This window comes from Moschus berezovskii, chromosome 28, assembly GCF_049115385.1.
Source record: "Moschus berezovskii isolate FMDL1 chromosome 28, NW_MosBer_1.0, whole genome shotgun sequence".
Taxonomy (NCBI): Eukaryota; Metazoa; Chordata; class Mammalia; order Artiodactyla; family Moschidae; genus Moschus; species Moschus berezovskii.
The window spans coordinates 20,292,216-20,306,383 of record NC_142487.1 but is presented as its reverse complement, the minus strand read 5'-3'; positions in this window follow the sequence as shown (position 1 = coordinate 20,306,383).

The following is a 14,168-nucleotide window of genomic DNA, read 5'->3' as shown; positions in this document are numbered from 1 at the left end:
AGTACCAAGTATCAGTAGAGACATGGAACAAAGACAGCTGTCCTATGCTCCTGGTGGGAGTTTCAGTGCATGCCACTTGTCATTGTCCCGAAAAGCAAAGATGCCCTTCGTATGACTCAGCAACTTCACCACAATATACGCACTCTAGATATGCTCCACTCTAGATATGCTCCACAGTACATGTATGAGAACATTCATAGCCATACTTTTGGCAATAGCAAAATATTGACTTCCCAGAAGTTTATCAATGGTAGAGTGAGTTAAGTATGATTAATTAACATCATGAAATAGTATACAGCAGAGAAAGTGACTGAAATGCAGCAATATGCATTCTTATAGATGAATCTCAAATATTTAGCAAAAATGTAAATCCAAGAATATATACATTACATTTATGTTACAATGGCCAAGTACAGGCAAAGAAAAATCATATGTTAAGGATTCAAACACATGTGGCAAAACTATAAAGAAGGCAAGGGACTAATGAACACAAAATTAAGAAAATTGTGGGTGGGTACATGGGGGTTGTTTCATTATAATTATTTTTATCATGATCAATTTACATTTAGAAAATTAATAAAATTGGGAAATACTGTATTTAACAAGAAACTTCAGCTATAAGAAGACTAAGGTAAGCAAATTTACATTAACCACTTAATTCCTTCATTCTCTTATATAGGCCAATATAAGAACCAGAGCCATGTTGGTACTGATAAGCTGTCTTATCTGGTCACGATACACTAACAAGTTGGTATTTTCATCAGACTGCATCAGGGAAATTCAGTTAACTCAGTGGCACATTTTTGCCTTAGATACACCCAAGAGAAGTCTTCTGGAAAGAACCAATCTTTAAAGGATGGGCAAAAACAAGAGTGAAATCCCCAAACTGCAATGCAGACCCCTGTTGAGTCCCATGAGATTAATGACAGTTGGTATAAAGGTCCTTCCTCTCTTGAAACTGTGAAATGGCTGAGTGAGCAAGAAGTCAGAGAATTTGGATGTGTGATATTTAGCTAAAGTACATCACGAAAATAATAGGTAGGTTATAGGCACTGGGTTCTTAGAATTTAGCAAATAAGAGAAATTTCCTCACTCAGGTCATATCATAACAATAAACTTTAAAAATATGATCAATAAATATGAAATGATTTGTGTGTTTTCTAGTTGAACTTTTCCCCCAATAAATGAAAGCTGTGAATAATATGGTTGTTTCAGACTATTTAAAAAAAGAAACATGTTCTAGTATAACCACTGCCAAATGACCATCAATAGTGAAAAAGAAGGAATATTCAATCATACACATTATTATGTATTTCTAAACCATACCACTTATAAGTTCAGGCATTTCTAAACAACCAAAAAAAAAAAAAAAAATACCAACTTAACAGTTGAGTTAAAGAGACCTGGTTTTGTAACCTCAGGCTAAAATTTGTCAAAGAACTTTAAACACTATAGTAATTTTGATCATCAGTCAGCCAACCTGAATTTCCATGTGTTAGCACAGCTCTAAAGCACAGAAACAGAAGGAATCAACCATCTACTGAAGGAGGAAGCAAAGTGTAGAATACTAAATGTTACTGTAATTTATCTTCGTGCTGTAATTATAAAAGTGTGTAATAATTTGCATTTTATTTTTTACTACTACCCACTTGGTATATGTAACATGTCATTTTATTTTTCACATCCTTTTTTTCAATTGGCCTATGGGGAATATAATCTGGATTGCTCATCTGTTTTTTTTTTTTAATTGTCAAGTTTAACATTTGCTTTACTTGAAGTCTTGTTTGAAAGGAAATTCTTAAATGCTTTGGGGTCAATGTCATACTACTGATTTTATAATACCATTAGGAAGTGCTTTGATCTCTGAAAAGTAGTAACTTAGAAGTATATTAAAAGTTTTATTATTCTAATCAGGTAACACCTTCCTGGAAAAAAAAAAATAGCATGCTGAGGTTGACATAATCCACCTTTCTCTAGTAGTCATTTCTTCTCCTTGATGCTCCATGAGTTCTAGAATTTCAGTGATACTGGCTGAGAGGTCATGAGTTCATCTCCTATAGTAAGAGTACTACTTAACTGCCTTTAACTTTCCAGAAAAGAAACACTCATGGAAAATGTTTAAAATTTGTTTTTAATGCAAATCCCCATGACCCTGCAAAGTGCAGTATACAGCATGTTAAACGCAATGCCTATGGATCAGACCTTGGAGTCACAGTGAGAAAGGTTTTCCTGGATGGTGTCAAGGGAGGCAGTGTTGATGCTCCAGAGTGTAGAAATCAGAGCTGTGATTCTGTAGACAGTCTGGAGAGGAGCAGGCAGCCCACTGGTAGGCTGCAGAACAATGCACCAGGCATCACACACGTTGCTATTTATTTCAGAGTGTTTCAGTGAGATTTAGTGAGATCCGCGGCTACGATTCATTAAGGCACGTAACAATGTGACAACTCATGAAACTCTTCAATCCTCTTCTCAAGAATCATAATAAAAAAAACAGAGAAAAAGGAAGATTCTACAGTTACATTTTATGAATTGTAACTGTGCATAGCATTTATCATTCTGCTTTAGGGATTATAGTTCATTTCCAGAACCAAGTGACTTTTTATCTTTAGTTAATTAATCAAGTAATCCTTGGCAGGCTTATGTCATTATTCTTTTCACTCAGGCAAAACAAAGGTTTCCCGAAATTTGCCTATATATTTCATCTGAGAGATTATCATCTGAGGTAGAGTACTCCGTCAAAAAGTGATCATTTGAGCTGGTGGCTGTGTAACAGATACCAACAGACTGCAATGGGTCCCTAAGTCGGAGCAAGTTTCTGAGAGGAATCCGGGCCATATCTATGAAAAGTGGGAAGATCTACAGCGAGACAAGGAAAGCTCACCCGTCGGTAAATATCACACTGGTTTCCAGAAGCATCTTGCTGTAATTAGCACGATCTCAGTTCGCCCTAAAGTCATGTGTTCAGGGAGGCAGCACGGAGGGTCAAAGTGCTCTCTTCCTTGCGTGTGTAGGATTGGGCTTTAATACAGGAAAACGCCAGAAACCACTGCATCCTCTCCTAAGAGAATTATTTGGCTGGCAGAAGCATGAGGGAAAAGCAATCCACAAGAAAAGTTTAAGGTGGCAAGTTTTCCAAAGAATAGTAAGAATATTTGCTTTTAAATGTAATCTCAGGGCCCAGTCTTCCATGGGAAGAAATACTCTGTTTAGAAATACAGCGGTACCTGCAAACATGCCACATCACCTAAAGGCAACAAGTGTTCGGGTTGAGAAGTCAAGACTTAAATTGGAGCTAGTTTCCAAAAGAGGAAGATAGTATTAGATGACCCTTCTGTGTGTAGAAAGATGTACCGGATGGGTCCTCTGTGTGCGGCAGCAAACATTTCAGGAATAAATCACATGTGCGTGAAGAATTTCAAACTATTGGGTGAATGAAAGAAGAAATCTGAGCCAGAGAGGAAGAAACTTTTCCTCTCATAAAAGACTCTTCTGAGGATAACTAGAATGCAGGAGTTCCCTTGGAAGACACCATGTCACCCTTTCCCTCTCCAGAAACAAGTAAAACTGTTCCCTTCCACCCCAAAATTCACCTCCTCAAATCTCCTGTCAAGCTTGTCACTGGCTGAGAAAATCCTACTACATCGATATCCCGTACTCCAGGGGAAACTTGCAGGAGGATTCATTGAGGAATTCAGAGAGGGTTAAAGCTCTTCCTCGTCAATGAAAACAGTAAGGAAATCTGCTGAGAGGTTAACTTGCCTGAGAATAAATATAAGTGATACACACTGGGAAGTTATAAATCTCTTCCCAGTTTAAAAAAAAAAAAAATGCCTATCTGCAGCTCAAGCCAGCCCAGCTCTTAAGAGCATTAAAGCAAATGCACTAAGCCTAATATATTCACATATAACACATGTGGTGGCTATTTCACAATCTTCATAACTCAGAGGGCAACGGCTGCTGTGTGGGAAATGGATGCTGTGATGGGCCCCTGGTGATTTACACCACAGCACTCACACAGGAGTGGACAGCCGAGCAGCCCAGGCACCCTCAGCTCCTGCCACGCTCCACCCAACGGCAAACCCAGATGGGAGCATGGATGTGCTCAGCTTGGGGTGGGGGAGATGAGAAAGAGCTGGGTAGGGGAGGCAGCGAGCCCCAACTTAGCATGTCCTGACAACATAAATACACACTGATTTTTTTCAATAGAAAGTACCCCAATATATGTATAAAGAATTAATTAACATGTATACTTGCTATTTCATTCATTAATATCCACCACATAAAATTTTCATTTCATCTGAGATTCTAGAACTCTACTTAGTGCCCTTGCTTGGGGCTCAAGTCAAACATATAAGAAGCCAGCATCTTACAAAAGTCAACTAAGAAGCGGCTAGCCTCCGCCTCCAGCATCAAGTCCCCATCCTCTGTGGACACTGCTCTGGGATGTCCTGGGTTCTGTCCTAACAATTTCACAAAAACTCTAGAGCAGCTCCCAACTTTATCCAGGAAGTGGGGAAATACCAAGTGCTATTATGCTCTTCTCCACAATCCTTTGTTACCCATCAACAAAGTCTTTCAAAACATCCTGCTGAATGGGAATTTCACTGCCAGTAGACACTTGGCCTTATTAAGGGCACCTCCTACTGGTCCTTTCATAGAGTGAACTGTGCTTTCTTCCTCACCAGTTCCCTGCCACATCCCTGAAGAGGGGACACTGATACTAAGAAAGAGGAGAAACAGATTAAGGGGCAATACCTAAAGGCTGCACCATTTCCACTTTTCCTGGGACCTGTGCAAACGACATCACATCTTCGAATAACAGAAATGCATTTAAAAGCACAGAGGAGCTGACAGACTGAGACCCACAAGGCTGTCCACAGGCACATCCCTCGTACATAGACTTTTGTCTGCCTTTTCAATCATAGACTTCTCCATTGCGGAGTTACTATCAGGCCTAACTTTCTAGATAAGAAGCATAAAAAAGTGGAAAGGGGATATTTAATTAATCTCAATGTTAGTAAATATATATATATATTCATCTCCATTTATTTATCCCTACTCTCCACCAAAGACACTTGGGAAATGGCTCTGAAATATTTCAGGGCAACTGACAAAACGTCCTTATCCATTTTTGCACAGCTTCCTTGTCTAATACAGTATGCTCAGCCCACGCGTTTCAGGCCTGGCTCCGGTAGACTTTCTACCCAGCGACCATGCCCCTCTGAACTTCCCAGCTCCCCAGCTGAGAGTGCAAGGCAATCTTCTGGACCCGAAGGACGGCGCTCCTCTAGTGTCTGTGGGCAGCAGAAGGGAATTTTAGAGACACCTTTCATTACCGCTTTACTGCGGGATATTCCCCGCCCACCTTCCGCGGGAGTAATTGCTGAGGACAAAGCTCCGGGAGAGAGGAGCCCGGAGGAGACCAGCCTGAAAAGGGAGGGAGCCAGGGAGGACCGGCTGCCGGCGCACAAACGCGTAGCCTGCGCGCGAACACACACACACACACAGTCCTCTGGCAGGCTCATGCGGGCTTGCTGTCAGGCCAAAGGAAGGTGAGGAGTCAGTCGGTCGGTGTGGATGCGCAGATTCCTGCTTCTGTGCAGCCGCGTCCAGACTTGGGGAGCCTGGCGCTTGACTCTGAATCCCTAGCAACCAGAGAGGCGCCTTTTCCACCGGCGATCGCACCCCGGGCCGCGCAGCAACACTTAGCAGGAACAAGAAAGCCGCAGCTTCAGGCTACGGAGAGGTTGGGGGCTCGGACACAGTTTCTATTCTGTTCCCTGTTCATTTCCAAGGCGCAGCCTGGGGAGCTCCCGCCCAGCGCCTGGCCCCTGCCCGCGGCTCCTTTTCTTTGGGATTTGGGGAAAGGTCGTTTCCGAGGGGAGCTGAATGCTCAGCCAGCTGCTCTACCATCCTTCCCCACCGGGCCCACTCCCTATACCCCAGTGTCCGTTTACACTTGGGATGAGGCCGGCCAAATGAGGGGGCCGTAACAATGAGTCGTTTGGTTTGGGTTTTTCTGGTGTTTTTTTTTTATGATTCTCTCCCGGCCGTCGAAACCTCCAGGCTCCTCCAGCTCGGAGACTGCCGCAGCCCTGAGCATCCCTTGGATGCCTCTTCTTCCTGCTCTCACAATCCAGCCCCACACAGTTTTGCCATTTTTAATTAGAAACTGCGCTGGCCAAGGACCAGGGACAAGGGGGCTGGTTTCTCGGAATATTAATCATTTGGAGTTTGGAAGTGTCCTGGAGATACGTGTAGACTTAGCTCGAGAGCCGCATTCACCGTTAAAAAATGAAACACAACACGCCTCCTTCCTCCTGGCAACTCTGCAGCCCCTTTCGGGAACAACCAACCCCTCCTCCGAAGTACCAAAACACATCAGCTGGCCCTTTCTCGATTTTCAATTAGTAAGTCTAAAAATCCAAACCGGAGGCGCCAGGAATCACATACAGACGCCCCAGCCTCACAAGCTACATTCCGCACAGACACCCTCCAAGCCCCCCCCCCCCAGGACCTACCCCACTTGGTATTATTGCCCCAATTCTCCTGCTTCGTAGCCTTCCGAGGGGGAGGATTCAACCCAGTTCCTCTCAACGACATCCCCATCCCCTGCCTCTTCCCTGCCCCAGACCTCCAGCTCTCCCAACCGACGCAAGTATTTGCCAAAGCAGAGATGCATGCGAAAAACACCAGATTTGTTAAAAAAAAACAAAAAAAAGCGAAGGGGCGCCCGTTTCCCCAGCCGCCAACATCCTCTGCTCCCGGGAGGGGAAAAAGTCTTTCCATCTGTTATCATCGATGAGGAAATGGGGGACGGAGCGAGCGCCCCGCATCTTGCCCGTTCTCCCCCTGCCCCAATTCTATTAGAGCCAAAGGAGATGGGGAGAAGGAGAGGGGTGAGAGGGGCGGGGGCGACGAGAAGAAAGGAAAGAACCTCTCACCGGTGACTTGGAGATGTGCGCTGAGCAGGGTAGCTCCGAAGAGTACAAAAGCCAGCTTGGGCACCCAAACACATCCAAGACTATTCTCCATATTTCAGCCAACACCTTCGGGGCCGGGGGTCCTGGGCAGCAGCAACACTCACACACATGCACTCACACACGCGTGTACACATGCACACACCACACACACACACGCGCGCGCGCGCCGAGCCCCTTCGGCTTCCTCCTCGTCGTCGTCCTCCTCCACCTCCCCTGCGCCTCTTCTGCCTCCGAAGCCTTCTTCCTGGTCCACTGGCAGAATCAGCAGCAAAAAGAGGCAGCAAAAAGTTCCATTGGGTCCAAGAGATCTCAAGCCCCAATAAAACCTCGGGAAACTAACTCAAGGAAACAGAGGGAACCGGCGGCGGAGCAAAAGCAGCTCTCCGCGAGGCTGGCGAAGCATCAATACACAGGATATCCAGAAGGGACCAAGAGGAGACGCGAAGCGATCCTGTGGCGGGGCTGTGCATCCAAAGGTTGGGGCTGGTTCCCTGTCCTCGGCCGGGTAAAGTTGAAGAGGAGAATCCGTGAGCGGAAGCTCGGGATGCAGCTCGTTTCTCCTCCAAGTGCAGAGGGGACCCAGGGACGGAGGCCGGGGCTGCGGGGTGGAGCGCGCTCACTTGTTACCCGGGTGTCCGCCGGAGATGTGTGAGCTAGGAGTTGGAGCCGTACGTACTATCCATTGATCCGGAGAAGTGGAGGGCTGGAAGGGAAAATGTGGAGACCGGAGGGAAACGAACTGGATCAGGCAAAGATTCCACGGGGAAGGGGGTGGGGGCTGAGAGATGCTGGAGGTGGAAAAAAAAAAGAAAAGAAAAGCGGTCGGAGGAGGCTTCCAGCAGCTGCATTCTCCAGGTCTACATATCAATGAGCAGGGATGCCCTCTGTGGGCAAAGCGTGGGAAGTCACTTTTGTCAATGGGTCTGGCAAATACCATGAGTGTCTAGGGGGGAGGGGGCGTTTGCAGCTATCTCTTTTGACATTCCATCTTTGGGAAAACATTTTTGACTGTAAAATCTAGGCAGGTATTTAGGCTGAGTCAGGGGAGCAGAGGGTTTCTTTCCTTCTCTGCCGGCATTATTTAAAAATAAAATGTTTCCTTGGGGGAAAAAAAATCACTTAATCCAACTCCCTTCTGGGGAGGGAGAAACTGATGTCTAGACACACAAGGGACAAATACCAGTCTGCTCTTTTCTGACAAAGCAGCTAGGGTCCTCTTTTTGTAAGATGTCTTATTTCACCTGTGTTCTCTCTTCTGGAGACGGGATTCAGTGCTTTATTCAACCAATTTTAAAGCATTTACCATGTTCCAGGTACCCTGTTAGCTTCCAGGAAATAGGAGAGTGAAGTTTAATAAGACTCAGCTTCTATCCTCCAGGGGTTCATGATCTGTTGGGAGAATGGCGTTAAGTGGATAGTTATAAAGCAGCATGATAAACATGATGGTCTGTGTAATGAGGAGAAGGTCTGGGATAACAAGAGAGGGACTTCTCCAGGCCCTGAGTCATAAAATGAAGCAAACTAAACACATCACACAGCATGAAATTTCAGAAGGGTGATCAGTGGAGCCCTTTCAGGCCAACCGCATTAAGCTGACTTTCTTTGCAATTTTATCTCTACTGCAGAACCTCAGGTTCTTTTGAGAAGAGGGACTTTGCACCCTCACAGATCTAGCAGGAAAGATGGAAGTGTTAGTCGCTCAGTCCTGTCCAACTCTTTATGACCCCATGGACTGTAGCTGGCCAGACTCCTCTGTCCATGGAGTTCTCTAGGCAACAATACTGGAGTGGGTAGCCATTCCCTTCTCCAGGGGATCTTCCCAACCCAGGGATCAAACCTGTGTCTCCTGCATTGCAGGCAGATTCTTTACCAGCTGAGCCACCAGGGAAGCCCTAAAAGAAATGAACCTGGCCACAAAGATGATGAATAGAAATGCCACTCAGGTAGAAGTTCTGTCTTTTAAGGAGCTACTTAGCTTCAGGTTCTTCTTTCCCTTCCGCACTGCATTACCCTGTCTATTCATTAGTGTCTGAGAGGAGAAAATGGACTATCTATTCAAAAAAAGGAAAACGGCACAAGAATGAAAAATACAGATTACAATCATCAGGAAAAGTCCCATGATACCAAAACTTAACAACAGTGTTGCTAGATCATCAGACATGTCTGTCCCTTTCTGTCTTGAAAAAGTTAAAAGAAAAAGTACTGTGATTTCCAGATCACACATCCAAAAATAAGTTAGATGAATGGGTCCTATAGAATGAAATGGAACTCTTTGTTGACCCCCAAATTTCTCAAAATACTCAAAGCTTTCCTTAGCTGAGGATGAGGTATCTGGAGATAAGAGCTCAGAGTCATGAATAAGGATTCTTAACTGGATCCACAGAGGGACCCCCAGTAGGGACCCCTGCTGACAGGTTTCAGGGATTTCATGAGCATCCTGAGATTTTATGAAAAATGACTGACTTCTGCGCTTATACTCTTTTTTCTTTTAAGAGGGACTCTTTAGCTTTCATTAGATGTACAAAATGAATTCAAGCATGCCCTCTGCTGAAACGATGGAAAGAACCACTGGTCTACAAAGTTGGTACGAGGAAACAGTTGCAATCTCTTCGCGAGAGAATGATGAAGTCCTCTGTTCTCTTCATCAGTAAAAGAATGTACACCTACAATGGGAGGCTAGGATGCTAAATGGTCCGTGGTGTTCGCACTCCTTTAAATTGACACTGTTCACTCTAACAGAGCAAATAGTGATTAAGTTACTCTTAACTACAGTCCTTGACTCATGAACCCTGAGTCATAGAGATCAGCTGCCCACCAACCAATGAGTTTCTAAAAAGACCATCAAATTCTCATCCTCCTACATACTTAGTTGGTTTCACAATTATTCATTGTGCTTCTGACAGTTGCTTGTACTCACTTGCCCAGTAGCCCAATCTTTTTTTCTGAGAGAGATGACTCCAGCTTGATTTCAGTACCTTCTCTTAGAAACAGCATCAATATTTTCTGATTCACAGAAAATTTATACTTAGGAAACCTAGCGCCTTCTCACTGCTCCTCTCAGCCGTGTGAGGCCCACTTATCAGCACAAAGGGAAACCACAAGACTGGAGCAGTAAGAGGAGAGGAATTTGCATCACAGGGAAGAGTTTAGTGTAATTAATAGTCTTCACATAGTCTTTATGACGTTTGACGCTAAGGGTCCATTTCTTGGCTTTAATCTGGTACTAAAATACAGGTACCCAAACACACTTTGTGTTCTAAAGGGAAATTAATCAGTACTTCTATTTCTTCAAACTGCATGTACCCTAAGTTTGTGTGTGCGTGTGTTTCTGAGGACGGGGAATCCGGAACTCTAATTTTCCAAGATTAGCCCAAGAGGATACATCACATTAAAAATATGCAATTCCTTCTAGGATTCCCATTGTGGAACTACACTTCTTATCCAACCTTAATTCAAAACACTAATAATCTTAGACTATTCCATTCATCTCTCAATATCATGACCAGATGTTAAGTCACTTTCTATAACATGCTTTAGAAATTTACTTGCCAAACCAATAGTATCTAGTCCAGTGGAATATGATAGACTATGAATTTGATAATACTGCTGTTCAAATCGGAGAAGGCAATGGCAAGCCACTCCAGTACTCTTGTCTAGAAAATCCCATGGATGGAGGAGCCTGGTGGGCTGCCGTCCATGGGGTCACTAAGGGTCGGATACAACTGAGCGACTTCACTCTCACTTTTCAGTTTCACACATTGGAGAAGGAGGTGGCAGCCCACTCCAGTGTTCTTGCCTGGAGAATCCCAGGGACGGGGGAGCCTGGTGGGCTTCCGTCTATGGAGTCACACAGAGTTGGACACGACTGAAGTGACTTAGCAGCAGCAGCAGCTGTTCAAATCATGTGAACATGACAATGTAAGAATTCACTATTTAGTCACTTATTGAAGAACACTAACTCCAATACTTTGGCCACCTCATGCGAAGAGTTGACTCACTGGAAAAGACTCTGATGCTGGGAGGGACTGGGGGCAGGAGGAGACGGGGACGACAGAGAATGAGATGGCTGGATGGCATCACTGACTCGATGGACATGAGTTTGAGTGAACTCCGGGAGTTGGTGATGGACAGGAAGGCCTGGCATGCTGTGATTCATGGGGTCGCAAAGAGTTGGACACAACTGAGCGACTGAACTGAACTGAACTATTACATTAAACATTTGGGCTATGCAATGTCTATACAGAATTGTTGCTGTTTAGTTGCCAAGTTATGTCCAACTCTTTGTGACCCCATGGACTGCTATATAGAATATACAGCTATAAATAAGATACATACGGTCATTGCCCTTGACTAATTTATAGCTATGGGGTGAAGGGATATATTTTAACTGATGTTCGTTGGTGGTTTTTCTTTTTGCTCTGAATCCATTCTTTCATATTTTGGTAACCAGTCTCGCATCTTGCTGTTTCTCCACATTCTCAGCTACAAACGTGAGGAGGTGGATCCTCAGTCCCTTTAGTCTTACAGAGGAGCTTATCTTTGCAATCAAGATTAAAAAATCAGAGCTGAGCCCACCAGCCAGTCAGAGCAAAGGAGTCATTTCTGAGGCTTCAGAATAAGAAGCTCTCTGTCTCACACTGGGGTACTGCTAGAAGAAATCTCTCTTCCCTCAGTGTATGAAAATATGTAAGCTTTAGTTATTAGAGAAATGCGAATCTAAACTACCACAAGGTACTACCGTCCACCAGTCAGAGTGGCCATCATTAAATTTGTGTACCTAGGACTGACTCATGTTGATGTATGTCTAGCAGAAACCAACACCACATTGTAAAGCAATTATCCTCCCATTAAAACAGTAATAAAGAAGAAAATTAAGAAGAAAATAAAAAGTCTACAAATAACAAATGCTAGAGAGGATATGAAGAAATAAAGAATCCTTCTATGCTGTTTGTAGGAGTGTAAATTGGTACAGCCACTATGGAAAACAGTATGGAGTTTCCTTCAGTTCAGTTCAGTTCAGTCGCTCAGTCATGTCCGACTCTCTGCGACCCCATGAATCACAGCACGCCAGGCCTCCCTGTCCATCACCAACTCCCGGAGTTCACTCAAACTCATGTCCACAGAGTCGGTGATGCCATCCAGCCATCTCATTCTCGGTCGTCCCCTTCTCCTCCCGCCCCCAACCCTTCCCAGCATCAGTCTTTTCCAGTGAGTCAACTTGTCGCATGAGGTGGCCAAAGTATTGCAGTTTCAGCTTTAGCATCAGTCCTTCCAATGAACACCCAGGATCGATCTCCCTTAGAATGGACTGGTTGGATCTCCTTGCAGTCCAAGGGACTCTCAAGAGTCTTCTCCAGCACCACAGTTCAAAAGCATCAATTCTTCGGCGATCAGCTTTCTTCATAGTCCAACTCTCACATCCATACATGACCACGGGAAAAACCATAGCCTTGACTAGACGGATCTTTGTTGGCAAAGTAATGTCTCTGCTTTTTAATATATTATCAAGGTTGATCATAACTTTCCTTCCAAGGAGTAAGCTCTTTTAATTTCATGGCTGCAATCAGCATCTGCAGTGATTTTGGAGCCCAAAAAAACAAAGTCTGATACTGTTTCCAATGTTTTTCCATCTATTTCCCATGAAGTGATGGGACCAGATGCCATGATCTTTGTTTTCTGAATGTTGAGCTTCAAGTCAACCTTTTCACTCTCCTCTTTTACTTTCATCAAGAGGCTTTTGAGTTCCTCTTCACTTTATGCCATAAGGGTGGTGTCATCTGCATATCTGAGATTATATTTCTCCCGGCAATCTTGATTCCAGCCTGTGCTTCTTCCAGCCCAGCGTTCCTCATGATGTACTCTGCATATAAGTTAAATAAGCAAGGTGACAATATTATCCTTAAAACACTAAAAAGGATTGTCATATGATCTAGCAACCCCACTTGTGGGCATATATCTGGAGAAAACTATTACATAATTCAAAGAGATGCATGCGCCCTTATGTTCACAGTAGCACTGTTTACAATATCCAAGACATAGAAGCAACCTAAATGCCCACTAAGAAGAATGGATAAAGAAGATGTGGTATATATATGTACACACACACACACACATATGCAGTGGAATACTACTCAGCCATAAAAAATGAAACAATGCCATTTGCATCAACATGGATGGATGTAGACATTATCATACTAAGTGAAGTAAGTCAGAAAGAGTAACACAAATACATGATACCACTTATGTGTGAAACCTAAACTATGGCAGAGATGAATTTATTTATGAAGCATAAAACAGTCCCACAGACGTAGAAAACAAACTTAAGGCTACCTAAGGGAAAGGGGAGGTTAGGGATAAATAAGAAGTTCGTGCAGATACAAACTACTATACATAAAATGTACAGACTACATGGTCCTACTATACAGCATAGGGAACTGAATTCACTCTCCTGTAACAAAGAACAATGGGAAAGAATATGAAAAATAATATGCATATATGACTTCCCTGATAGCTCAGTTGGTAAAAAATCCACCTGTAATGCAGGAGAACCCAGTTCAATTCCTGGGTGGGAAGATCCACTGGAGAAGGGAAAGGCTACCCACTCCAATATTCTGGCCTGGAAAGTTCCATGGACTGTATAGTCCATGGGGTCACAAAGAGTCAGACACCACTGAGCAACTGTCACTTCAATTAACTTCTTTCATGTATAACCAAATCACTTTGCTGTACACTAGAAACTAATATAACATTGTAAATCAACTATACTTCAACAATGTGTGTGTGTGTGTGTGTGTGTGTGTGTATGGGCTTCCCAGGTGGCACAGTGAAAGAATCCACCTGCCAATGCAAGAGACGCAAGAAATGCAGGGACAATCCCTGGGTCAGAAAGATTCCCTGGAGTAGGAAACAGCAACCCACTCCAGTATTCTTGCCTGGGAAACTCCATGGACAGAGGAGCCTGGCAGGTACAGTCTATGGGGTTGGAAAGAGTCAGACACAACGGAGTGACTGAGCATACACACACTCGTATATGTCTGTGTGCGTGTGTATATACATACACACACATACATACTTTAACAGAGGTGCTTTAGGAGAAATCTTGGTGCTTCCACCAGCTCCCTACAAGGAACCTGTGGTAGTTAGAATAATTTCCCTCCTCTCCTCCAAAGACGCCCACATTCCTAA